Here is a 25,329-nt window from a genome sequence, read left to right as displayed (position 1 = left end):
CAAAAGTGATCACTGTGTGGGTAGTACTTTTATAGCCTGTTGTATCTCCAGTTTTGTTTTGAGTGATCCTGTTGAATCAGAAAATACACAGTGCTGCTATCAATTTATTTCTCCTGCATGTGTGCTCCTGCAGCTTCTTAGCAAGATTGGTAACCCTAATTCTAGACATAATCTGCCTCAGAGGTCACTAAGATAAGGTAAACATGGAATATCTAAGAAATTGGTGGCTGGGTACACAAAAAACAAGGGAGGATATAAGCCAGCCTCTAACTGATGAGGGTTTTGACACAGTTCTTCTTGCAGGGGTTCATAATTACCTACCAAATATTTTTTATTCCATTGTCTGAAGCAGTTTCTGATTTCTGAATGTGTGATACTCAATCACGTGGCCTTGCTGCCTCTATTTCCATTAACTATGTGACTGATCCTTCACCAAACAATTTTCAGAGGCAGAAACAAATTGATAGTGGAACTACTTACATATAGTAACATTGCTTTGGGTACATTTTTAAGGATGAATTTTGGAGTGCATTGACTCCTTTGGATAAAAGATTTCTGCCAGTAAAGTTTAAGATGGCTTTAAGGTGGCCTCCGAGAAAACAATCATATATAGATAGTTGAAATGGGTATGATACACTATGTAGGGGAGTGCAAGGTCTATAAAATGTTATCTGCATTTAAGGTGGTTATTCTAGAGCCCATAGAGAGATGTTCTTAGAGCTCACAGATGCATGTATTAGGTTGTCCATCAATACCCATATCTGAGAATCGTTAAAATTGCCCTTCATGAGTAAGACAGGCACAAGGATCATAGGCACATTCATAAAACACAGACCAAAGTTATCCTAGTTATTTCTAGGAACTTAAATTGGCTTCTGTTCAGGTCCTCGTTAACAGTCTCCTTTCTTAGTCAATGGAAACCACCTGAGAAAGATGTGACCCACAGAAGGGCCAGATTGACCTCTGGTGGTACTTGATTCACTTTTCACTGCAAGTGTCTCGTTCTGTCAATTATAGAAGTCCAGAGCAACTAGGCTTCCAGGAACCTCAGTGAAATACCTAAAATTTGTCAGAGTAAAATGGCCCCAGGAAAATGGTTCCAAAAACTTCAGATGCAGCAGGCTCTGTTGTAATTTGGTTAATAGACTTTCAAATTAGTCAGAAAATATGATCAAAGCGTCACATTAAGGCATTATTAAGAGGAATACACTTTGATCATGACTAATGAGGTGCAAAAGCAGAAAACAAGACACAACTTCAGTGGAATAAAATGATAATTAAATGTAAGACCTAATGTGCCTCCATACCACCTTATTGACAGGGCAGAGGTTAATATTAGTGCATATTTAGGCAGACATTATTATCTAATTCTATAACCAGTTGTTTTCATAAAAGTTGAGACTACTTTTCCTGAGGGTATAAAAGATCTAACATAAGGACTCAAATATCAAGTCTAAATTCCAGGGTTTGGAAAAACTGGTGAGGTTTTTCTGATTCAAGAAAGGACTAGCACCAACAGAATACTGTACCTATTGATTCAGCTTTGTATCTCTCTGTGAGATCAAATGAGTGCCTCATTTATTGACAGAAAACCAGAAAAACATGAGTTAAATGGTTTTTCTAGTAAAAGAAATAATACTTTTAATTATTAGGTCTCTCATTCATTTGCCAGATAACACAGTGCCACTGGTTTATTGATAAGAAATCTGATATTGGTGTGGTTTGCATTGCAAAGGAATATAGCCATGGTACTGGACACGAATGATGAAGCCTCTGTGCTCTGATGAACTAGCACAATAAAGATGTGTGATAGTAAAGATAGATTTAAAGGGAATTTAGAAGGTGTCAATTTATCACCATTTATCTTCAGCTTTTATTGATCTGAAAAAGGCTGTTACTAGCAAAAAAAAAAAAACAAAAACAAAAACAAACCACAAATGCCTTACAAATTATGCTGAATCAACAGCTCTGAATTATCATCAGAACTGTTGGTAGAATGAAAAATAGTAAATATAGCACAAATAAAACTGAACGCCTTGGGTGAAATTTCAACCTAGCAGAACTTTACCACCAGCAGCTGGTGGTGATACACATTTTTGTAAGCAGTATACCAAACTTTATACTCCATTTCCCTACCATCAGCTACATCTAGCAGCAACAGTGATGCATAACTAATATATTATACAACAAATAGTATAGAATTATGTAGTATAAGTATAGCATGCTGTACTTGAATAGGTGTAGTATAGTATAATACAGTGTATAGAATAAATATACTCTATAATTATCCTATATTTATACTATATAACTATCCTTATACTATATAGTATATTAGTATATCCTTATACTATATAGTATATATGTTATTTTATATTACTAATAAAAATTTATTATACAATATATTATAAAAACCGGATTCACTTATGTCACCTTTTAGTGATATGCATATAGTAATCTAAATAAAGATGTGGAGTCGATAGCCTGACTATCATACAGGATTTTACTGACCACTGTTTTATTGAATTTGAACATCTGTATTTTTAAAATCCAAAGATCTGGAGAAAAAAAACCAACCTGTCCCTTTCATGTTGTGAGCATTAAAGCTATGAAAATACTGTAAATTTGTCAATTTTGTTGCATAGGTAGAATCTGAGTTATATCTTCTGAGAATGTCATCCATGGCATTATGTTTTTCTACCTTTTCTCATTGATGAATGATGAACTGTATTGTGAAATAAAAGATAACAAAGCAATCGTGCTTTTAAGTCTGATAAATGGAAATTCTTTTAAAGTGTAAATTAGAACCACCCTGTGGAACTTATTGCCAGAATATCACTGATCCTAAAAGTTTATCGAGGATTATTTGGGGTTGGACGAGATGACCTCCAGAGGTCCCTTCCAGTTTCAACCATTCTGTGATTCTGTGGTTAAAATTATTAACAGTTCAAATAGCAAGAAAAGTAGTACAGTCATAAATTCATAGGAATTTGTTAAAAATACACTGGAGGGGGAAAAACTCACCTGCATTATGCAAATTTCCAACGAAAAAGTAGAAAGAAATATTCCTCAGGAAAGTTGGTGTTTTTTTGTTTTTAAGCTTGCACTTTAAATCTTTGTTCAAAAAACCCCAAATCCCTTGTATTAATAGAAACTATAAAATGTATTAAGATAACAGTCAGTTATGATAGGAATTTGCAAGACATAGACTTCAGCTACAGTGAAGAATTTACATACAAAGTGTTACTGGCTTATGTATTGGATTATTAAAGCTATGAATTTCCTTTTCAATTATCTAGCTTTGATTTCCTATTTTTTCAACTGTTAGGTTTTTTAAATACTAGATATGTTAGTGTGTTATTCTGCCTCTTCTTGATATTAAATGAAGTTGATCCAGAAGTTTAATTTTTAGTATACTAAAAACTCAAGTTCTATGCCAGGTATTAATTCATTACACCTGTATGTTATTTCGATCAAAGAAATGTCTTAGAAACTCTAAGATGTCAAAGGTAAAAAGAGGTCATGCTTGTATGTAAAGCGAGTACTTTAAAATGCCAAATCAGTGAGTTAAGACTACAATACAAGTTCCAAACCATTGAAAGACAGCATTTTTCTTTACATCTTCAGGTAAGTGTATGAATTACGCAAATACTGAACATGAGGGAAAACACTTGTAAAGAGTAAGCAATGGATCAGAGCTCACTCAACTATGCAAAGTTTTTGTTTACTGTTCATGTGAATGTATTTACGAGTGCACCTATGCAATCTTGATTCTCCAGCAGCATAGAAACATTTCAGAAAGGCAAACGGGGACAAAAATTTGAATATTTTTTTTCTCCTTAACATTCTGACAGAGTGGAAAACCACTAAGTGTAACTGTTTTATTATACTTAAGAAGATGCAAGTATTAGATTATAATAACTGCTTTCAATTTTTTTTTAATTATGACATACAAAAGCACAATCCAGTTAGTGGTAGGTAAATAAATTTTTAAATCTATTTATATCCATACGCCTTTAGCATACATTCTCTGAGGGTGAGAAAAAATAAAAGTTTCCTCAGAGGCAGCTAGTGTTGAGAAAGCATGAGTGATGTTCGTAGACAAAGAAATGAGTCCTGAAATGCTACCTGTTCTGTGAGCCTAAGCAATGTGTTAGCCTGATGTAAACACATAAAACTAATATCTGGAAAATTTAAGAGTGTTATGTTGTAATCTACTCTATACTGTGATTAAATATTGATGTTTTGTATAGACATGGGTCTTACGCTGTAAATCGCAGAGCTGGGTGTTATTCTTCATACCAGGGAAATGACAGTTTTCAAGCTAAGAAAAGCTTTAGGGGGAAGATACTTTATTAAGCTGCATTCCGTTGCCATATTTTAAGCAGGAAGGAAAGTAACAACATTCCAACTATGAGAAGATGATAATGCAAGATAGCTAGATGCCTCTGTCGGTAACTCCATAGAACCATTAGCATGCTTCTTGTTATTAAAAATTAAGAAAGGCCCATCACATCTCCAGCTTCCCTCTTCTGCATCTCAGAAAGGAAGGGTGATATACTCAGGTTTGTGATGCTTTCTGGCCTTCATTAACAAAGAGCTTATGCAGGCTGGAGGCTGGTGATATCCTCATATTTGCATTCACTGTCTTTGAAGGTTCTCTGTGTACAGGTAGTTATTCTTACTTTTAACCAGAGATTAGAAACGTTCTGAAATCTAGAGTTTTCGACTAAGAAGTCTGTCTGCCTTTTGATTTACCTCTTAATTGCTTCTATATTGTAAGAGTTGTATGAGCTTCTCTTCATTCCCCAATGTTCCTTTTGGTTACCCACAGGTAGTAAGCCATCCGTATCCTTTCACATGGACTCCAACAGGTTTTACAGTTCTGAAATGTACACCTTTAGTCCTGAAACTGTCTCTGTTTTAAGCTGCTTTAATTATCAAATGGGAAAGAAAGAATATTTATTTAAATGCTGGGCTTTTTGGTAAGGCAAGAAATAAACCATCAAAATTACTGAATTAATTGACAAGAACAGTAGTTTGTTCCTAGGCCAAATTATCAATGGATTCCTTACTTATTAAAATGTGTTCTAGAGCAGATTAAAAAAAAAAAAAAGGAAACAAATAAAACCCAATCAATATTTGTTTATAATGCTGGTCAGCATTTCTAATAACCTTTGTTAGCATTTCCACAAGAAACTGTGTTTTTCAGTATTTCTAAATAAATACATTGCTCCTTGGACACAGAGTTTATGATTGACAGATGGTGACTGCGCAATGTATTTTGGAACAAATGCAGCTGACAGACTGTAGGCTCATAGCTGGCCAATCTCAGTGTTCTGTCCACATATGAATAGCACAGTATATAAGGTAACTTCTTTGTTTCCTATTATTGAAAATAAAAGCAAATACTCTTGGATGCGAGTACAGAATTTTTTTAAAAAGGAACAGTTCTTCAGATGATGCAAACTGTGTTCACTTGACTAATCAAGCATGGAGCTAACAGAAGCACGCTGATTTAGATCCGCTGAGGATGTGACTATCAGTAGTGCATATATCAGGAGTCACAGAAAGATATAAAGAAACTTCACTGCAATTTGTAAAGCTTTAGCATTTTGTCTTCTCCATAGAGAATGAAAAGCTTTGGTATGTTCTATTGGTTTTATCCATCAGCTTGTGAAATGGTATATCAGTCTCTGACTAGAATCTGCAAGATGTTCTCATAACATGAATAAATAACCTGCATTTTATTGCAAGAGCACCAGCAGACCATCAGAAATGTAAAAATGTGCTGTACAGCATTTAAAGCTTTTTTGAAAAGGAAAAAAATGGATGTGGAAAGAAGATGTTTAGACATAATAGGTATGAAAAGCCTACTGATAAACTCTTAAAGTTAGGTAAACTTTGCCTAATGAGGTGCTTCAAACAGAGTAATCATAAGCACTGCACATCAGAATGTACAGTTAGTATTGTGTATACTACACTTAGTAGTAAATAGACTTATTTAATGAGGCTACAGGACAAAACTTTTCTCCTGCAACAGAAGCAGAGTTAAAAATGACTCTGACAATTTTATTGCTCAGAACACCCAAAGGGTTGCCCCTGAGAGAAATCATTTTTTGGAACTCTTCAGTTCTTTGAAAGGTCAAATATAAATCTTGCAAGACCTTAAAAACTTTGTGTCATGTTTAGTGCCCGGATGGTGACATTTCATCTTAATAAGGGAATTACTTTAAAAAAAAGGTTTTACCTAGAACACGTAGCTTTCAGACTTTAGCAAGATTTTCCTCTGCTTCTCTTCTTGTTTAGTGAAAAGAAGGAAAAAAAAAGTTGCTAAAGAAATACCGACAGAGCACCATGAAGAAAACTGTGTTGCCTCTAGCACTCATCAAAATAATTAGGGGAATGAGGTGGTTTTCTGCCTACCTGCACAGGGCAAAAACTTTTTAAATATTGACACTGTTGCATGGGGAAACACGAACTTAACAGCTCAAACCAGAACTGTGAGGGGAAGTCTGTTACTAAACTCTATTTTAAATTCACATTCTATTTTACCTAATTAATGCCTGAGTAGATGCTTACAGCCAGTTTTGTTTATAATTATCCATGAGTTTGCTTCTTGAGTCAAACTGCTGGTACTGTTGGATTCAAAGATTTCTCTAGGTATAACCAAGAGGATACAGGGTATCCAGGCTAACTAAGCTATTTTATGTACAAGCAAGTTGTCCTGTTTTAACTCTGTCCAAAATATTGCTGGTGTGAAGTACCTTACAAGATGATGAGCTCAAAATTGGAGCAGTTTTTAACCAGCTTACACTAAATTTGGAATTGGTTTTGTTTCTTTTATTCTTCAAGTGGACAAGCCAATGTCCTTAACACTCTCAGTTCACACGAGCATGGATATTACTAAGAATTATACCTTTCCAAAGCAAAAAAAGTTGTTGATCTTTTTCCAAACATGCATTGGAGGACAAAAAAAGTCCATGAATGCTTTTCCACATGGCATTTAAGCCAGGTGAGAAAACAAAGGTCTGTTCCCACGAATAGTTGTAATATATGTATGTCGTCTTCCCCAGTGCAACTACAAGAACCACACTAACGTACTAGCCTGGAATTTTTACCCATATTACAACCAATATTTAGGGATCAATGCTTTTCAGCTATCCCTGACCAGATCTCATCTCACTACCAACAGTGATATCCACCGTTTGAGCTCACTGGCTGCTTGCAGCTACCCTCCTTCCATCAGCAGTCAGTTTACAATAGATCAGTGGGGTACTACGCAGGGAACGGCTGTGGAAGGGAATGTGGTCACCAAGATACCATGCAAGAAATTGCAGCAGATTGATAATAATAATTAGGTAGGATTAGATAATTAGATAAGAACTTTGCAGAATGCAGAAGTCATAAAGCCATGTCAGTGTCTTCATGTTGGGAAAGTGCTAAAAGCTGCTGGCAGAAGGGCAAAGGGTAGGACAAACATAACTTTTCTAGCACGCAGAGCAGGGTAGGAAGCAGAACTGGAAAGATGTCTGAGCACTTACAAATCAGCATGTAGAGAAAAAAAGGCAAGGATGGAAGAGAAAACTAACAAGCTTTCCTGCATTTAAGAAGTTCATTTTGAAAGCAGAGTATTGTGCAGTGTGACAGAAAATGTTTGACAGCACAGGAGGAAATATAAAAAATTGTAAGTCAGGAATTGGCAGGAAAATGGGCTCTGAATTTGTGAAGATGCCTTTCATCAGTGCCAACTCATTTAACTACAGAAAGAACTTGAGAGGTGTGCTTTGTAATTAACAGGCATGAGGTGGAATTAGCTGCTGCAGGTGAGAACTGAAGGGAGACCCAAACGTAAGGTTCTAGCTGGAATTGGTATTATGGTGTCAGGTGGATACATTGATGGGTGACTTATTAAGCTCTGCCATGGTTAGCTTACATGTGAGATGAACTCTAAGAGATAGAGGCCAAACAAGGAAGCAGCTGAGGAGGTTGAAAACCATCTAGTAAGGAATGAGGGAAGAATATTTTGTATTACAGGACTTGGCCTGGTTTTGAAAAACACTTTAAGAGGATGTGTATAACAGCTAGCTAGCTAGCTTCTCTGTGGGTTGTGAGGTCTCAAGATTAGTGGTTTAGTTAGTTGTGCTACTTTACTACTTTGGTGAACTTGAGAGAGAGGAAACCAGGCAGTACATGGCTTGTGGGTGGCTGAAGGAGGATGATGAATGTCACTAGACACATTTTGCATACAGTGTGCCTGGAACTCATCATATGCCATGAGGGCCTGAGGTATACTACTGCCATATGGTGTTCTGGGAGACATGGCTGCCCTGCACAATGGAAAAACTGAAAAACACCCCCGTTTGAAGTCGTTTTGTAGTGAACAATGTCTCAGCACGTGTTCGTATAACCTGGAGCACAATCTAACAGCAGTAAGTAATGGCTACGCTATTCACCATGATGAAGATTAATGTCAACATACTATCTTTTTCCTCTGATAATTCATTCCAGGCAATAACTTGTGTTTCACTTCATCTCTGGTACAAATAGATCAAGGCTATCATGTAACTGGCTGAGTTCTTCAAGTTCACCACTTATATCAAAAAAAATGGCATAATTTTTCCCTCTTTCTGTCAAATACAAAATGTCCAAGAAATATGGCTGAAAGCAATTACATTAATTGCAAAATTTGTTTTACAATTGCTTAGTTGTTCTAATTCTGAAAGTAATTCAATATTTTCTTAAAAGGGTAGAAGTTTTAAAAGATGAAATAATCTTTGGCAAATATCTCTTGACTTTTGACTTAACCACCTGGAATGACCACAGCATTTGAGAGAACCTTTGTGATGCAGCAGCATAATATCATGATTGATCCTTTCCTTTGGAGATGTACTGAACAGAAACAGGCCTAGAGAACAAGCAGGACACAGCTTGTTTCTGTATTGAGCTTAAAATTGACATTACCATGGCAATTCTGTGGGATATGATGTAGAGAGGTATGTGACTTGCTACCCTCACAGATATGTGAGCTTAGTTAGTTCTTGAGATGTCTCTCTATCCAACCATGGATGTACCTGTCTCAGTGGATTGGTGTTAGGCAAATACTAAGCATTTACAGTGAGGGCTTCTTATGTCCCCAGATAGGATGCTGTTAGGAAGAGAAAAATACTGAGTGGGGCACTGAATGAGAAGGCTGTGAATAGTAAAAGTGCTTGCCTGAAAGCTGATAAAGCTAGAAAGGGGAGAGAAGCCAGGGTTTTGCTATCACAAACATAGATAATGAGAGGGAATGAAAACCACAGGTGAGAGAAGCTACCTACATAAGGATGGGTGAGAAGAAACCAGCTGGGAGTAATTACAAGCTCAATGATGAAGTTCTTTAAGCACAAATGGGGAAAGGATGCACACTTGTGGAAGAGTAAACTATGGTGTTGTAGCTGTGCCTGGTGGGAAAGAGACTGTGTCTGGTCAGGAGGACTCTGGTTCCTTTTTCCTTAAAGGCAAGTCCTAATATTCTTGTGCAGTTATGCAAAGGAAGTCAACGATCATGCTTGTTTGAGCACTGTGTTTCTAAAAATGTGTATGTGTAGGAAGAACCTAATAGACGGCAACAGGTGAACTGAATTGTTTGTGAGATTTTGTTAATAACATGCTTCATGTTGAGAAGAGGAGAGGAAATACAAAGATTTTGGAGCATGTGAGGAACTTAATAAAGTTCATTTTTACGCTAAAGAAAAAAAAGAGATTAAAAACCTGCATCTATAATTAATGGCTTTTCAGAGCCAAATCTGTAGCAGAGATATAATAGTAATACAGCTAGACATTAAAGGAAAGGGCTAGCATTTCACTGAAATACAGAGGGTGACCACTGGCATTTGAGGAATGGTAATTATCCTGAGTTCTGCTGAATAAAGTAGCTATGAAATGAACCTCTGTTCATGAGCTGAAGTTACCCATTTGTCCTGTTTTTGCCTGGGATACAGTTAATTTTCTTCTTAGTAGCTGGTACAGTGCTGTGTTTTGGATTTAGTATGAAAATAATGTTGACAACACACTGATGTTTCAGTTGCTGCTAAGTAGTGCTTACTGTAAGTCAAGGACTTTCCAAGTTCCCCATGCTCTGCCGGAGAGCAGGTGCACAAGAAACTGGGAGGGGACACAGCCAGGACAGCTGACCCCAACTAGCCAAAGGGATATTCTGTACCACAGAATGCCATGCTCAGTATATAAACTGGGGGGAGCTGGCTGGGGGCCGCTGATCGCTGCTTGGGGACTGGCCGAGCATCGGTCAGCGGGTGGGGAGCAATTGTATTGTGCATCGCTTTGTTTTTCTTCCCTTGAGCTTTATTCCTCTTTCTCCCTCTCCTCTTCATTGCAATTATTATTATTTCAGTTATGAAACTGTTCTCATCTCAAACCACAGGCTTTACTTTTTTCTGATTGTCCTCCCCACCCCACCGAGGTGGGGAGTGAGCGAGCGAGCCGTTGCGTGATACTTAGTTGCAGGTTGGGATTGAACCACAATACCATTTTACTTGAATACTTCTTTTATCCAACTGTGTGCCTTGTGTAGAAGTCTTCCCCTTCCCTGTTACACCCCTATATATCTAACATTTGATTTGTTGTACTGTACCTTGAAATCATTAATCACGTGAGTGAATAAACAGCCAGCATTTGGGGTAAGGGCATTTATTTATTTTGACCAAATGACCTGTGCAATCTCCATGCTCACTGTTACTCTATGAATTCCAGCCCACATTTAGAGGTAAGCTGTTCTTAAACTGCAGACTCAGCCTGGGATGTGGCAATCACACAGTGACTTTTGTTTTTTCCCCTCTCTTCTCTGTTATCAGCTAGCACAGAGTCTGCAAGGCAAACTGATCTTATAAATATCTATGTCTGAAGATAAGTTGAAAATATATCCGAGAAGTGTTTCAACAAAATTGATTGTTACGAGAGAACTTGCCCTTGAACTTTTTTTTTTTTTTTTAACTATAATGGTTTCAATGGGGAAAATGGTTGTTTTAAATGTCAAAGAGAAAACACTGAATGCACAAAGGGAAGAGGCTTGTTGGGTACATCAAAATGAAGCTGAATACAAAAGAATGCAAGGAAGATTACATGGAAAGAACTTGACGCTGTAAATTGAATACTTACTAGGCACCTTCTAAAGAAAAGCAACTTGACAGACAATTTTTAAAAAGAACTAATGCTTGTGTATTAATAAGCAGCATATTAGAAAACAAGTAGCTGTGCAGTTGAGAGATAACAGCTTGCATGGGAATCGGTAACATTTTTATCTCAACTTAAAAACACATGAAATAGCATTTAACTAGAGTTCAGCTGGTTAATGCTTCCATGTATAATATGTGAATTAATATACCTAAAAAGTGATTAAAAAAACAGGAAATCTCAAACACTGAACAGTGAGAGGAAAAATCATGGGGGTTTTGTTTGTTTTTTCTCCCCCCACCCCCAACAAAAACATGTCTTGTTGTTGCTTCTTAATGTTAGAAAAAGTTCTATCATGTGGGTCAGGGGTCCTCAAACTACGGCCCACGGGCCGGATACATCCCCCCAGAGTCCTCAATCTGGCCCCTGGTATTTACAGACCCCCCCCTGCCCACCCCCACACACACACCCCACCGGGGGTTGGGGGGGAAACCAAGCAGCTGCAGATGACTGCCTGCCACTGCATCTGCGTGCTGGCCCCTGGTTTAAAAAGTTTGAGGACCCCTGAATTGTTTTAACAGCTTGGATATGTTGCTCCTGGTCCTGCCAAATGACTGAAATTCACCGCAGTCTCTCAAAAACACTTTGAGATCAGGGAGTCTTGTCCCTTAAATCATTGCAACTGAATTTCCCTGTTGGATCCAATAAACAAATGGTAATGATGATACTGATCATCAGAACAAGCAACGGTGAAGTTGCACTAGTGGTGATTTGTGCTACTTGTTTATCCAACCAAGTACAAGCAATGGTTGATTGTCAGTCAGTTACTGTAATTAAATGTGAGACCCATGTGGTATTTTTATAGTTATAAATTTGTACAGATGTAGACACCACTAGTTTTCTTGACAGCTTTTGGGAACACTTCAACAAGAAGTATTGAAAAGGACTTGATGCTCTTGACAGTTACGTTACTGAGCAAATATTAACTGAAGTATGTGGAAAGGTTTCATTAACATTATGATGTTTTGAACCAGCCTTGAGAGTATCCACGCTATCCTTTCACATCTTGCCGACTTCTCAAACCAGGAGCCAAACGAGGCATTTGAGCTGCACGTTCCAACATATCATGGACGGGCATATCTGGGGTAAACTGCTACAGCACCACAGAGCTGAACAGTTTGTTTCATGACAATCTTCTGCCTTTCTTGCAGCTCAGCTGCCTTTTATAGGAGTCAGAGAAGGCACCCTATTGGCATACCTAGCGAGTGTCCAAGTCCTTTCTGTATTGTACTCCTCCCTGTTCATGAATATCCTTTCCTTAGACATCTTACTCAGGTTGCAGAGTGAGCATGAAATCTCAGTTCTAAACTTGATACAGATGCCTGACCCTAGACACTGCAAAGGCTAATTACTTCTGAGAATTATCCCAACTGCCTTGTACAGTGATCAAACAGAAATACTGTGCTAGTACTGTAAATTGAGCAAAGGCCTCCTGAGTCTTAACTGCAAGAATTTTATGTTGATGCAGGGAACTTTCTGCCCTTGAACGTATAACTGATAGCTTTATGACATTTCTCACTTAATCAAAACCGATCTGTCATCGGAGTGTTTTAATCATAAAGGACAAAAGCTTTTCATATGCCTTCTATCATTATTGCAGGCTTTAACAGTGAACGTATTATTGAATATGTGTAGCGCTTAGAATGAAATATGCACCAGAAATAGTATTTGACTTAATTATTTGCATATTTCTGACAAAACAACAAATTGTAGACCTGTTATAGGAGGAGTACAGAAAAGCCCTTGATATCAAAGGCCCTGGAGAGAGACAAATTAGACAGAGACAAATGCCCTTAAAATATACTCTGGCTCCATTATTAAAATGTTTGCACATAATTGCGTGTCCTGATTTCAGTTGGGATAGAATTCATATTCTTCTGAACAGCTGGTACAATGCTGTGTTTTGGATTTAGTATGAGAATAATGTTGACAACACATGGATGCCTTAGCTGTTGCTAAGTAGTGCTTAGTCTAAGTCAAGGACTTTTAAAGTTCCCTGTGGTCTCTTGGTGAGTGGGTGCACAAGAAGCTGGGAGGGAGCACAGCCAGGACAGCTGACCCGAGCTAGCCAAAGGGATATTCCGTACCATAGAGCGTCATGCTCAGTATATAAACTGGGGGGACTTGGCCAAACCCTGCCCATCACTGCTCAGGGACTGGCTGGACGTCAGTCAGGGGGTCGTGAGCAGTTGTATTGTGCATCACTTTTTTGTTTTTTCATTTGGATTTTATTCTTCTCTCCCCTCTCCTTTTCATTACAGTTGTTGTTGTTATTATTATTATCTTCTATTTTAATTATTAAACTGCTCTTCTCCCAACCCACACGTTTTACTTTTATTCTCTGGTTCTCCCTCCAATCCTGCTGGGTGGCAGGGGAGTGAGCGAGCAGCTGTGTTACTTGGTTGCCAGCTGGGGTTAAACCATGACATTACAGGATATACTGTAGATACATTTTTAGACCTCATCAGCTGAAGTGGATGGCAGGTACTTAAAATATTTCAAAGTAGGCATGAGGCACTGTTCTCCCTTTCTTGTGATGTTTGAATGTGTTGGCATGAGGTCTAAATTACAGTCTGTTCAAGAATGGCTGCCTTTGAAACATCATACCAGTTTATAAATATCAAAGTGCAGTAACTTAATTAATATCTCTCTTTGCTTCTTACTGTTTCATCTTATTTTCCTTCTGTGCTTATATCCACCTTATGTAGCTGTTCTGGTTTGGTATCTGTGCAAACGAGAGGGTAGCCTGCCTTTTGGGAAATATGTTGAAGGTGGCTTATAATAGATCGCATACCGGATATGTTATTTTTCATTGCTTTGTGCATCAATGCATTTATTTTTTTAAGCCAGTAAATCACAATACAAACTTTCAACAGCGATGCAAATTTTGAAGTAGACTTTCAGGGTGGTAAATGATTGGTCTGCATGTTAAAGCACAGGCTCTGTAACGCAGCAGGAATGATGAAGACTCACACCTCTTAACTGTGTACCTCCACAGCAGGGTTGGCGGGTTGGCTAGCTTGATTCAGTGGGAGATGTTTCTCTTCTCTCTGTAACTGTAGAGACTCACTCCACATAGCAAGCTGATTAGATGTATTACCCAGAATTTCAGAAATGCTTGATTAGCTTTGGGAACATTGAGAAATGCCTCCCTATACCACCCACTCTGGGTCTGCCCACTGCTGCAGATTTCTCTTCACATACTCACACTTAATTATTCAAAGGAGTGTCTGTTCACTGTTCAAGAGGAGAGAATAGCTGCACCCCCTCACTTTCAATTGATTCACCAAGGAATGAAAAACACAGAGGTTACTGTGGTACTCTAAAGACAGCAGGTCTTTACCGATAGGATGGTAAATGCTGGATGACTAGAGTCAGGGCTACTTTGGGGTACCAGAGCTGTAGAAAAGAATTTGGGTGGGAAAGCACAGGTTGGAAGAGGCACCAGCATGCCTTGGAAATATCTCCAGCATTAGCTGCAGTGTCTCTGCTCGGAGTCCTTCCAATGAAGAGCAGCACGTACAGCCTCCTTTCATGTAAAAACCTAACAGACGGTAAATCGAAGACCTGTATGAAGGGGCAGATGGAGCTCTGGAGAGAAAAAGAGGGTCCCACAGCACAAGAGATGCGGGAATGAACTGGGAGGAACCAGGCAAGCAGGCCAGTGTCCTTACTTTTAATGGAAATCCAGATTTCAAAGGGCAGTAGAATAGCCAATTTAGTACAATCGCCTGACTTCACAAGCTGAGCGATGTGATTTTCTGCAGGCACGAATGGGGAGCTGCTTTGGCTGATGTGGTTGGCTACTGAGATCCCCTCAACTCTCTTTGCAAGGGCTGTGCTCTGGGTTGCGTTTCCAAGCGTTTTTACCTCTTTGACTATTTTTATGTACTGTTACCACAGATGTCCAATCGAGTGGGGGAGGGATAGGGAGCGATGTAGAAGTTTGCTGGGGTGTTACATGCCTTTGACCAAGCAGAATGTAACTTGCTCCTTTGGCGAGTGGTTCTTCTGCAGAATTGCAGATAAATACCAGATGGGTACTTACTTTTTTGGCTCGCATTTTTTGTTTTGAAATGTGTTGAAAACAGTGTTCTGAGAAGGACGTGGTGCCATCCAGAATTTCTGTCAGCCTTGCCTCGTTGATTTGACTGCATATCTGCCTAGTTCAACATACCTCAGTACCCCAGTTAGCTCTAGACTTACCTAGCACTATTTCTGGGTTTAACACATTTCTTTAATTTTTCAATTTTTTTTTTTTTTAAAGGAAGGAAATTCACCTTTTTCAATGATCCAGGAAGGGCAATGAAGGTTAAGTAAATTATCTGTTACATAAACTGGAGGATGCAGTGCTGATTCTTGCTCTTGATGCCATCAATTTTCTGAAGGGTGATAAATACGTAAATATGGAAAACTGATACATGATACTACTGTCTGAGTCTGAAAATGCCCTTTGGGGCTGTGGATACCTGGGTTAACTTAGGAAATCCTGAGCTTCCTGCTACTTCATTACTACCAGAAACTGCCTGAACTGTTCCTATTGTGACTTGTCACAGAAAGTTTGATCAGGTACATAGTATTCTTCTTATATATTATCAGATACTTAATTTAAGCCTCCTTCTGACTATCCAGATCCTAAATTACCACATATAAAAATGGTGGGTAAAGGCATCCAAATTAAGCAATTGTGTTTTTGAGGTACAGTGTATTCCAGGCAAACTTAATGGTCCAGCAGGGATGATTTCTGAAGTAATGACACTCACATGAGTATAGACAATAGAAGTGCAAAGTCATTAGTGGGCCTTTCTCAAAGGTGTAATAACTGGTTCTTGAGTATCACTGCTGACCTTCCTAACACTGGACACAGTAACGGAATTCTGTGGCTAGGCTCGTTGACATTTCCTTAAGAAGTAAGTAAATAAAATGCACAGCTAAGAATACTCAGTTATTGTTTGCTGTTTATTTTACAGTCCACCTTGATCCCTCATCCAGGTTTTGCTTGTTTGCAGATCTGTCAGCCGCCTTCACCTGTTTGTAAATCAGCTGCATTCTTTTGGGTGGGCACAAGGGAAAAGGGGAGAGGTTTTGGAGAAAAGTGGGAAAACAGGTGTAGGAGTATGAAACTCCCTGCTGCTTCTGAATCCTTGTCTGTTCATTTAAGCTTTCTTGGTATGTTTTGGTCTTCAGCGCTGCTTTTTTTTTTTTTTTCCCCATGTTAAAGTTTGGTAATTAAAAAAAAAAACAAACAGCTTTGAGAAAGGCCTGCTGACAAGGACTTTGCATTACAATCATCCATTCCTATGAGAGTTTCATTGTATTAAAAAAAAGAAATCCAACTTTTGTGCTTTACTGTAACCTTTCTAGAAACACTTTAGAAAATTACTGAAAGCAACCAACTGCTCATTTTGATGAGCTATTGCCCTTTTAAGTATATCAGTGTTAGTATACAGTCATTGTGCCCAATGTCTTCCTTCTCAGATTAGTCTCAGCACCTTTGTCAATAGGACTTATGGTAATTGAGCATATTAAAGGAATAATATTGGTCACTGCACGGAGAAATTTGTTTTGCTATACAAAATCTTTCTCCCAGAGAGCTTGCGATAAAAAGCAACAGACAAGCAACAACAGACAACTGCTATACTTTTGTGCAGAAGATGGGCAGAAAAGGGAGACATCTTCAAGGAGAAAATTAAAAATTTTCCGTTAACTTCTGATGCATGGAACCTAAAATGTAAGCATGTCTCTAGTTCAGCTCATCAATGTTTCTGATAGAAGCTTGCCTGCAAGGTTTTAGGATGTGTTTGCATGATCCTCAGCTTTGCCACTACAAGGCTGGAAGCAGGGAACTCCAGCAGGTATCAGCTTTTGCCAAAACTTGTTTGTCTCTTTCTCCTTCTCTCCACCTTTCACATTTTAGGCTTTCAACCTCAGCACAGGACACATGATATAACTTCACTTAAACTTTCAAAGATCTCATGTTCCTGAGCTGGAGTCCTGGCGCAGTGGGTTCCTCTGGGGCTTTCCGCCTGGCTTCACCATGGGAAGCCAGTATTAGATGCTTCCTGTAAGTTCCTCAAATACATAAACTGATGTTGTAAACTGTTCAACAAATTCTACCTGCTACCTGCTAATGCATAACTCTTGGTGGTGTTAGACTCAAATAACAATCAGTTCCTTATGTCTCATGCATTTTTCTTTTAGTAAGTTACATCTTTTGTCTTTGTTTCATTGAATGTATGTATTATGTATGTAAAATTGTTCTTTTCAAATAATTTTATTAATAATTCGATATATCTCTAATGTGCCAGCACTGTAAATCATATTTCATACAAAAATTTTGGAGAAGAAACAGTTTTGCATCAGTTTATAATGACATATTGTGACCTTCTTAAAAGAAAATCATTAGTATTACATTCTGGGGTTAAAGTAAATATCAGTAGCACAGCAAGTGAAATGTACCTTTTTCTTTTGTTTCTGCCACTTAATGTGGAAGAGAATTGCTGCCTTTATGAGAAGACTGACAAATCCTATTGCAAAACTTGCTTAAATAATTTTAACACCATATATCCTGTTATCTACGCTGTTCCCTTCTGGAGGTAGCAAGTTGGGAAATTAACAGGAATCAGCTAGTGTCAAAACAGCTTAAGTTGTGCCTCTACGCTTGGAACCTTGCGTCTCTACCCTTACTGACTCAAATCAATTACCTTTCCCAGATGACAGCCTCTGTTAATGAAGTTTGTCCTCATGAGCAATGTATATGCTGAGCTAATTGCCTTCTAAAAGGGGAAAATTCTTCTCTCTTTCATAATAGCTGAAGTAAGCACTTGTGATCCCAGCCTAAGCCATGTAGAGAGAGCTTAGTGAGAACTAAACTGAGGAGTGTAAAGGGGATACTCTTAAAGAATAGCCGTCTTCAGGTACAGAACTGTCAGTGACAGATACTTCAGGAGGCAACTGACAGAGCAGGGCTGGATAAAACAGTGGTTGCAGGGTGTGTGTGAGGAGGTGAAGTGTTCCTCACGGGGTCTGCACAGAGTCCAGGGGAAGTCTGAGCTTTCTGTCTGTGGAGAAACCAGTGCTGATCTGGGAATGGTGATGTGTATGCTTTGTAAGTAAATGTAATGAACAAAAGAAACAACAGATCCCCAACAGACTAATCTAGCTGATTGAAATAACCTAGTGAATACCCATCGACCCCTTGACTCTTAAGGGCTGGATGGAACAAGGTCCATTATACCAATATAGAGTGAAACTGTATCGTAAGGCAGAAATAACTTTGGACAGAGTTAACATACATAATGTCAAACATTCAGTTTGGGCATTTGAGTATTTACACTTGGGGTATTTAAGCCCCAAACCACCACCCCCCCCCACCACCCCCCATTAATAAGAATTTACTGTAATCAAGACTTGCATCATCATACCTTACAAGCTTATCTCAAAGCACACAGCTCTGAGATGACTTTATGCTATGCATAATGTGAACAACACTGAGGACAAGATTTACATCTGCGTGTAAAGGAAAAAAAAAAAAGCCAAACCAATTACTATTAACAAAACCAGTAGCCGCTGTTTTTATTGTTTGCTGAATCAGAAACCGAAACCTAGGATGCCTTTCCATGTGAAAGCCCCTTTAGCCATGAGAAAGCCATGTTGCTCTGAACCCGGGTCTTTTTTTGTCTTTTTATTTTTAGTTTAGTTTCGTTTTTCAAAGTCTAATAGTTTCAGCAGAGGGGAGTTGAGGCACTTGTTAATCCAATGCACCAGGAAATCAAGACTGTTTGCCTTGCTATGGACATGTAAGAATGAAAGAATTTTGCCACATCTTAAGGGTTTTATACAGTCACTTGCTGCACAAAAAGGACTCCTTTGTGACCAAGGTCAATTTTTGAAGGGAAAGAACCAAGTCTTGTCAGATTTGTCCCAGTATGGTACAGTCATATCTGCAGAATCCTGTAGGATGGGTTAGCTAAGATAACGTTGGAAAATGCCTCATTTATGTGGATCCCAACAAGGCATAGGAATATCAGTACTGAAAAAGGTTTAGGAGCTTTGGGTTTGTACTGTATGCAATACTATAGCAATGGAAGAAACTGAAACTGCGTTGCTTACAGATACAATTGGTATAAGTAGTAAAAGTTTCTAAAGTTATCCTCAAGGAACTAAGTTCATCTTTGGAACTATGTTATCAAATACTACCTGTATAGAAGTGTTGAGAGAGACATGTTAAGCAGCAAGCAGGATTAATACTCATTTCTGCATGGACTTTATCCATTTATAGCTAGCTAGCTTTAGGCAGCATTTCCTGCTGTAGTGTATTCTGCTGGCACATCCACTATAAATTGCAAATAGAGGAGGAATAATGTAGCTTATGGTATCTTTAATAAACTTTAATGGCTAACAAAAGATAATAGAGTAAAACAATCTCATCGCTTTCCAACTGAAACTGATTTTCCCATCCGTGATCTCTAAATAGTATTTGGAATCCATAAAAATGATATAATGTTTAATCAGGTTCCAGTACAGAAATTTCTTGACTCTCCTTTGAGACTTTTTTTAAATTACAGCATGTGCTCTGTTAATCAAGATCCTTGCTGCTGAGAACAGAAATTGCTGTCCTCTCAGTAATGGATTTCTGTGCCCATTTAATGCAGGAAGTGACAACGTACACTAATCTTACTATATTGGTAGAGAGCGTGTGACTGACATAATGCTTTTACTGTCTAGAACTCAAATTTTCTAAAAGAAATCAACTTTGTTATTCAGGGTTATGGAACTCCTATGCGAGGAATGGCAGTAAATCGACTCGACGCGTATCAAAAGCTCTAAAAGATACCTCAATTGTTGACTCTTTCAGCCATGTTGAAACTTTCTTCTTTCATACAAAGCTCATTATATATAATTTAGAGCACCCCTCAAAGTACAGTAACAGCAAATGACATCTAAAACCACTATGAAGCAACAGTTTGAAAAAAAATTCCCAATTTGGACACAATAGAGCTTTCAGTTCTTCTGATATTCCAGAAAATGCATTAAACAGGAAAGATACCTTTCCTAGCCAGGTTAGGACTGACTGAGAAAAATAGACCCTAAAGCTGTCATCACTTAATACACCAGCTGAAACATCTTTAGGACCTACCTCCTTATAGCCTATTTCCTTCCCCCCTCCTCAGAATCCTGTGTCTGGCCACCATCCCATCAGATCTGTGTGCTAGTTGTTTTATACATCCAGCTGGAGAAATGGTAATTAAGAATAACAGGGGAAATACCACTTCAAATCTTTAGATGGAGCAACCAATAAACTTTAAACTGTAACAGCAGAAACAATTACTGAATAAACATTTTCTAGTATTTCTCTTATTAGACCACATTATTAATCTCAATAGCTCATTCCTCTTGTAGAAAAATATAACAGTGGCAGGAAAGTGATGCTTTGAAATAAAGATGAAGTCCCATTGCTGTCTGACAGCAAAAAAAAATGTTTCTTTTCAGTACAGGTGATCTTAAATTTATGATTTATGTCGATGCTCTACCCTTAATGTATTGGTGTTAACACCTAGCTGTAAACACGACACACAAAAATACTTGATATATTTCAGTCTATATGAAAAGACCACCAAATTTCAAAAGCAAATCATAAGGTCACGTTGTATGTGTTTGAAGATGGGATAACAGTATGTGTCAGCCAGGAGGACAGAAAGCTTTAATAAGTTTTGGAATTAAAACTGAAGAATACAATATAAATTCAGCATTCTATTCAAGGAAGCATTAACATTTTATAGGTCTTTAGTCTTGTTCTCAGTTTTCTTAAATTAAGCTCCAGGCAGTTCAGGATGTTCAATTTATACCAATTACATGTGATTGTCTTGTGTACTTTGTGATGCTTGGAACAATCAGGGGATGTAATCATCTCTGTTTCTGAAGCAATAAGGGATTTCATTTCAAATGTATTCATTATAGAGCATGTACTTTGAAAGTCAGATAAATCTGATGGCTTTTTTTGTTTACACCCAACTTGCATGCTAGGACATACCTTGCCTGTTAACACTTTGGTTGTGCATTCTTGGCAAGGTAAAAATAAAGCTCTGACAGATTTTCTTTTTTAAACTAGCAGAGATATAACCGAGTGAATAAAATACTCCATTTATCTGGGAGTGAATTGTGTTCATCTAACAAAAATCCAACATTAACAATCGTATAAGAATGGGCTATGCACCAGGCTAATGCTGCTTCAATGCCTTTTGCTCAGTTTAATATGTTCCTGCATTAACCAGGAAAGATGCCAATATTCTTTAGGTAAGATCTGCCTCTATTGTTAATCTTCTTATACATTCAGGATTTTTATTTTGCTTCTTTAACACCAAATCTGCTCTTGACTGGAGTTCCCTTAAACTGACTTTTTCTGCTCTGTGAAAAAGGAAAAAGCAGGGGATGGGGTGGGGGATGTTCAGCTGAATTAGGGAGATCAGACTGCTGTTGCTGGTATCTGTGCTAGTCTTGTTTGGATATGTGGTCTCAGAGCTACCCTAGTTCAATCGTATTCCTTAAACTGTTTCCCCTTCTGGGAACTCCCTGCCCGTGCACATGCTTCCCCCGACTTACTTAGTTAAGAAATAAAAGAAAGAAAAAAGCACCACAACTGTCTCCTTTCCTTTACTAGTAACAGCTGGTGCATGTGATGGAAAATACAGACACGCCACCCAGCCCTGTTCCTCCTCTGCACTGCAAAGCTGCTACAGCCAGAGCTGACAGTGTTCACACCCAGAAACGCAACATTGTAGTGCTCCAACCTGAGCATCTGGCCCGTGTGAGGACTCCAGGGAAGTGAAAGGCACCTTGAAATAAGATCCAGATGAATCGGCTTCTAGAGCTTCCAAAATGAACACAGTGATGGCTGAAATGCCTTTCTCAGAACGGAGAGGCTAGATACAGGTGTCCTGGGGGAGATTTCTGCCCTTGCAGATAATTGCTCCTAGAAGTAAGTAGATGCTTCTTTATCTAAAAAAAAAACAAAAACAAAAACAAATTAAAAAAAAATCTGAGAGTGTATGGAGGCAAGGAAAGGACAGCAAAAGCCAGTGTTTTCTTCTTTTATTATTTCTTAAAGCTTCTCAAGTGTTTTGTCTGGTTGGGAGGCACAGGTTAATTTTCCAGGTCTGCCTAGAGGAGCAGGCTCTTGAACACTGCCGGGAATGCCAGGCTTTGAGCATGAGCCATTCTCCACCTCTCTCACATCACTGTGGATTCTCACACTGGCAGAGTTGTCAGAATTTGCAAGCTGAAGCACAGGAACCCTCCTCTTGCTGCTCAGAGCGTGCTCATGGAGCAGGAGTGAAGACACCAGTGAGGACTGTGTATCATCAGACCTGTATGCAGTTCCTGGAAGCAGCGTGACAGCAGAACCTCAAATGCCTCCTCTCCTACCCAGCGTTGCGAGTACAAATGCTTGCTATCATACTGCACTCCCTTGTGTATCATCTCTTCTGCTCCATTGCACTTGGTTGGTCTTGGGTTCCTTTTTCTTCAGCCACAGAGAGAGAGGGAGAGAAAACTCCTCTCTTTAAGCACTGAACCTTTCTCCTGCCAAGTGGTGTGAATTTGAACTCCTCACCCTGAGAGTTGGGGCCGAACGCAGCACTCCTGCTTTCTTACACCCTGCTGTTACACAGAGCATAGCTGCTTCCCTCCCAGATATGACCACCAGTACTGTCTTCTCTGTATAATCTGCCTTCTCTGTAAATATCATGCATAGTCTGAGAACACATACTACTTGATACTCTAGCACAAAACCACCTACTATTTGGATCTTAGAGTGTTAGGTACAGACTGGTGCAGCAGCGAGGTGTCTAAGGAACTTGCAAGTAGTGCAATTTGTCATTGAAGGGGTAGGTGAAAAGAAGAGGATTGGAGAACCAGCAGCAGGAGTGAGACCCCATGTGTATGTACCAAAGCCCTTGGACATTACAAAGGTAGATATGGATTATGGGCTGTGTGGTGTGCAGTGTGGGCAGTGCTGCTGAACTTAAGAGAGCAAATCAGCCACGTGGCAACGTCCCAACTCCTTAATAATTTGAGGATTTCCTTTTGTACAAAGCTTATCAATAAAAATCCCCTTTATTGTGCATAACTCAAAGCAACCTGATTTGAAAATATTTTATTTTAACCTGGATTATTTTTTTTTTCATATCAGATGTATAGGGCCTTCGGGACGCATCCACTTTTATATGACTACCAAGTTAACTCTCTGCAGGAACAAAGATGTTCTGAACAGAATTCACTTTAGGAATTATGAGTAGTGACTCACATTCTCTCAAAGTCTCAGAGAAAAGGAAATTGGTTGAGTTAATGAATACTCAGCATAAGGGTTTATAAGAGCAGGGCCCAGGACAGCAGTCTTCATCAGCTCACTTAAGATAGTTACTTAGCAAAAGGAGCATTGGGACTCTGGCTTGTTTTTCAGAGATTAATTTAAATACCTTTATGCTGTTCATCAAGAGGAATTATCAAAGGTCAGTTGGCAGGCTGGAAAAATAAAATCTAAATCTTTCTTCTGTGCAGAAAAAATATTCCTGTCTAGCTAATCCATTTAGTGACTTAAATTCTAATTTTTGTGTTCCACAGCACTTCAGTCCAATTCTATTCAGCCTGTGTTTCAATTCTGGCTCTCTAAATCTCTGTAAGTATGAAAACAAATGAAATTTTTATATCAAGGACAACTTAGTAATACAGTAGTTCAAATTTACCAAAGTTTATAGGTTCGTGGTTCCTGACATGTCCCTTTCCCTTGTCACTCCCCTCTGTTCCCACAAACCTCTTCAGTTTTACTTATTTAAATAATGACTGCAATTTCATCTTAATTATAAACAAGATTCCCAAAGACTAAATTATCCTTGTTGGAAATATTACATGCAGATTGACATCAAAATTTAGAATGTTTAAAAGTCAAGTGCCCCGAGTGTTGCCTCAGTTGTTGGTGACCGAGTGTCACCAACTTTCTCCCAGCGCAGACTGAAAGTGCCTGCTGCTTCTCTCTGCCCTTCCTTGGTGTCAGCTGCAGCTTTGTTTGCCTTTTTCAATGGGTTTCCATGGGCCATTCTCTGTACTGACTACGCTGCGGGGATTGGCAGCAGCAGGGTATCTTCATACCTCCTGCAGGATTCGTGTGTGGTGAGACCAATAGTGCTCTGTCACTGTCCAGCTACGGCTGTGGCTAGGGAGGCTGGGCTGGTCCTCTGAACCCTCTGTCCTTGGCAGCTTCTCTTAGCCCCATCACAAGGCAGGCTGTTAGGCAGCTGCTGTGCTGAAATATATGGCATCAGTTTTCAGTCTCTCCAGTTACTGATTATTAGGCAGTTCTTAGAGGCTACCGAATGACATATGCTAAAGATGACTTCTTCACACATACCAAGAAATTCATTGTGTAGGAGTCTTGCGAAAGTAATGAACAGAACAAGCGCTCACTCCAGATCTTTTTCTGTATTTTTGACATTATATTCTCTGCATTTTTTTCTGAAATTAGCAGCTGGAGAATGCAGATTTAACCATTACTCAGTGGTTCATCATCATGACAACTGTCTGAATTCAATAAAACTGACTTCAGAGGTGTTGAAGTGAGTTGCACAATAGAATTTGACTTTGAAACCTGACTATCTACAGCCTAAATTATGAGAAAGAGGTTTCAATACTGAAACATCTTTTTTGTCTAAAACTGCATCCTGAAAGTTTAAACTTGGAGAACTCTGCATACTGACATTGTGATTTGGAAAAGACAGGAAAAAAATGCACTGAATAGGGGAACAGAATATTTTAGTTCACTGCGTCTCTGAAAATACAACTGAAATCCCTGCAGAGAATGATTTAAAGTCAACTTACACTGAAACAAACCAGGAGAACGCTTGTGATGTGTTTTAAAGGCTCAGTGGAGGAGCAACAGCACTCGTTTAGTTCTGTAACCGCTCTCTCCAGCTCCGCAGTTTCATGTCTACCAGCCCAGTGGAACATCGGCTTCAATATATTTCAGCCCAGCTGCTTTGCCCAAAGTGGCAAATTTGTGACTCCTTTCTCCTTTTTTTTTTTCCACTTCTTGCCAACACATTAGGT

Source organism: Falco punctatus, assembly GCF_963210335.1.
Source record: "Falco punctatus genome assembly, chromosome: 1".
Taxonomy (NCBI): domain Eukaryota; kingdom Metazoa; phylum Chordata; class Aves; order Falconiformes; family Falconidae; genus Falco; species Falco punctatus.
This window is presented reverse-complemented; position numbering follows the sequence as displayed.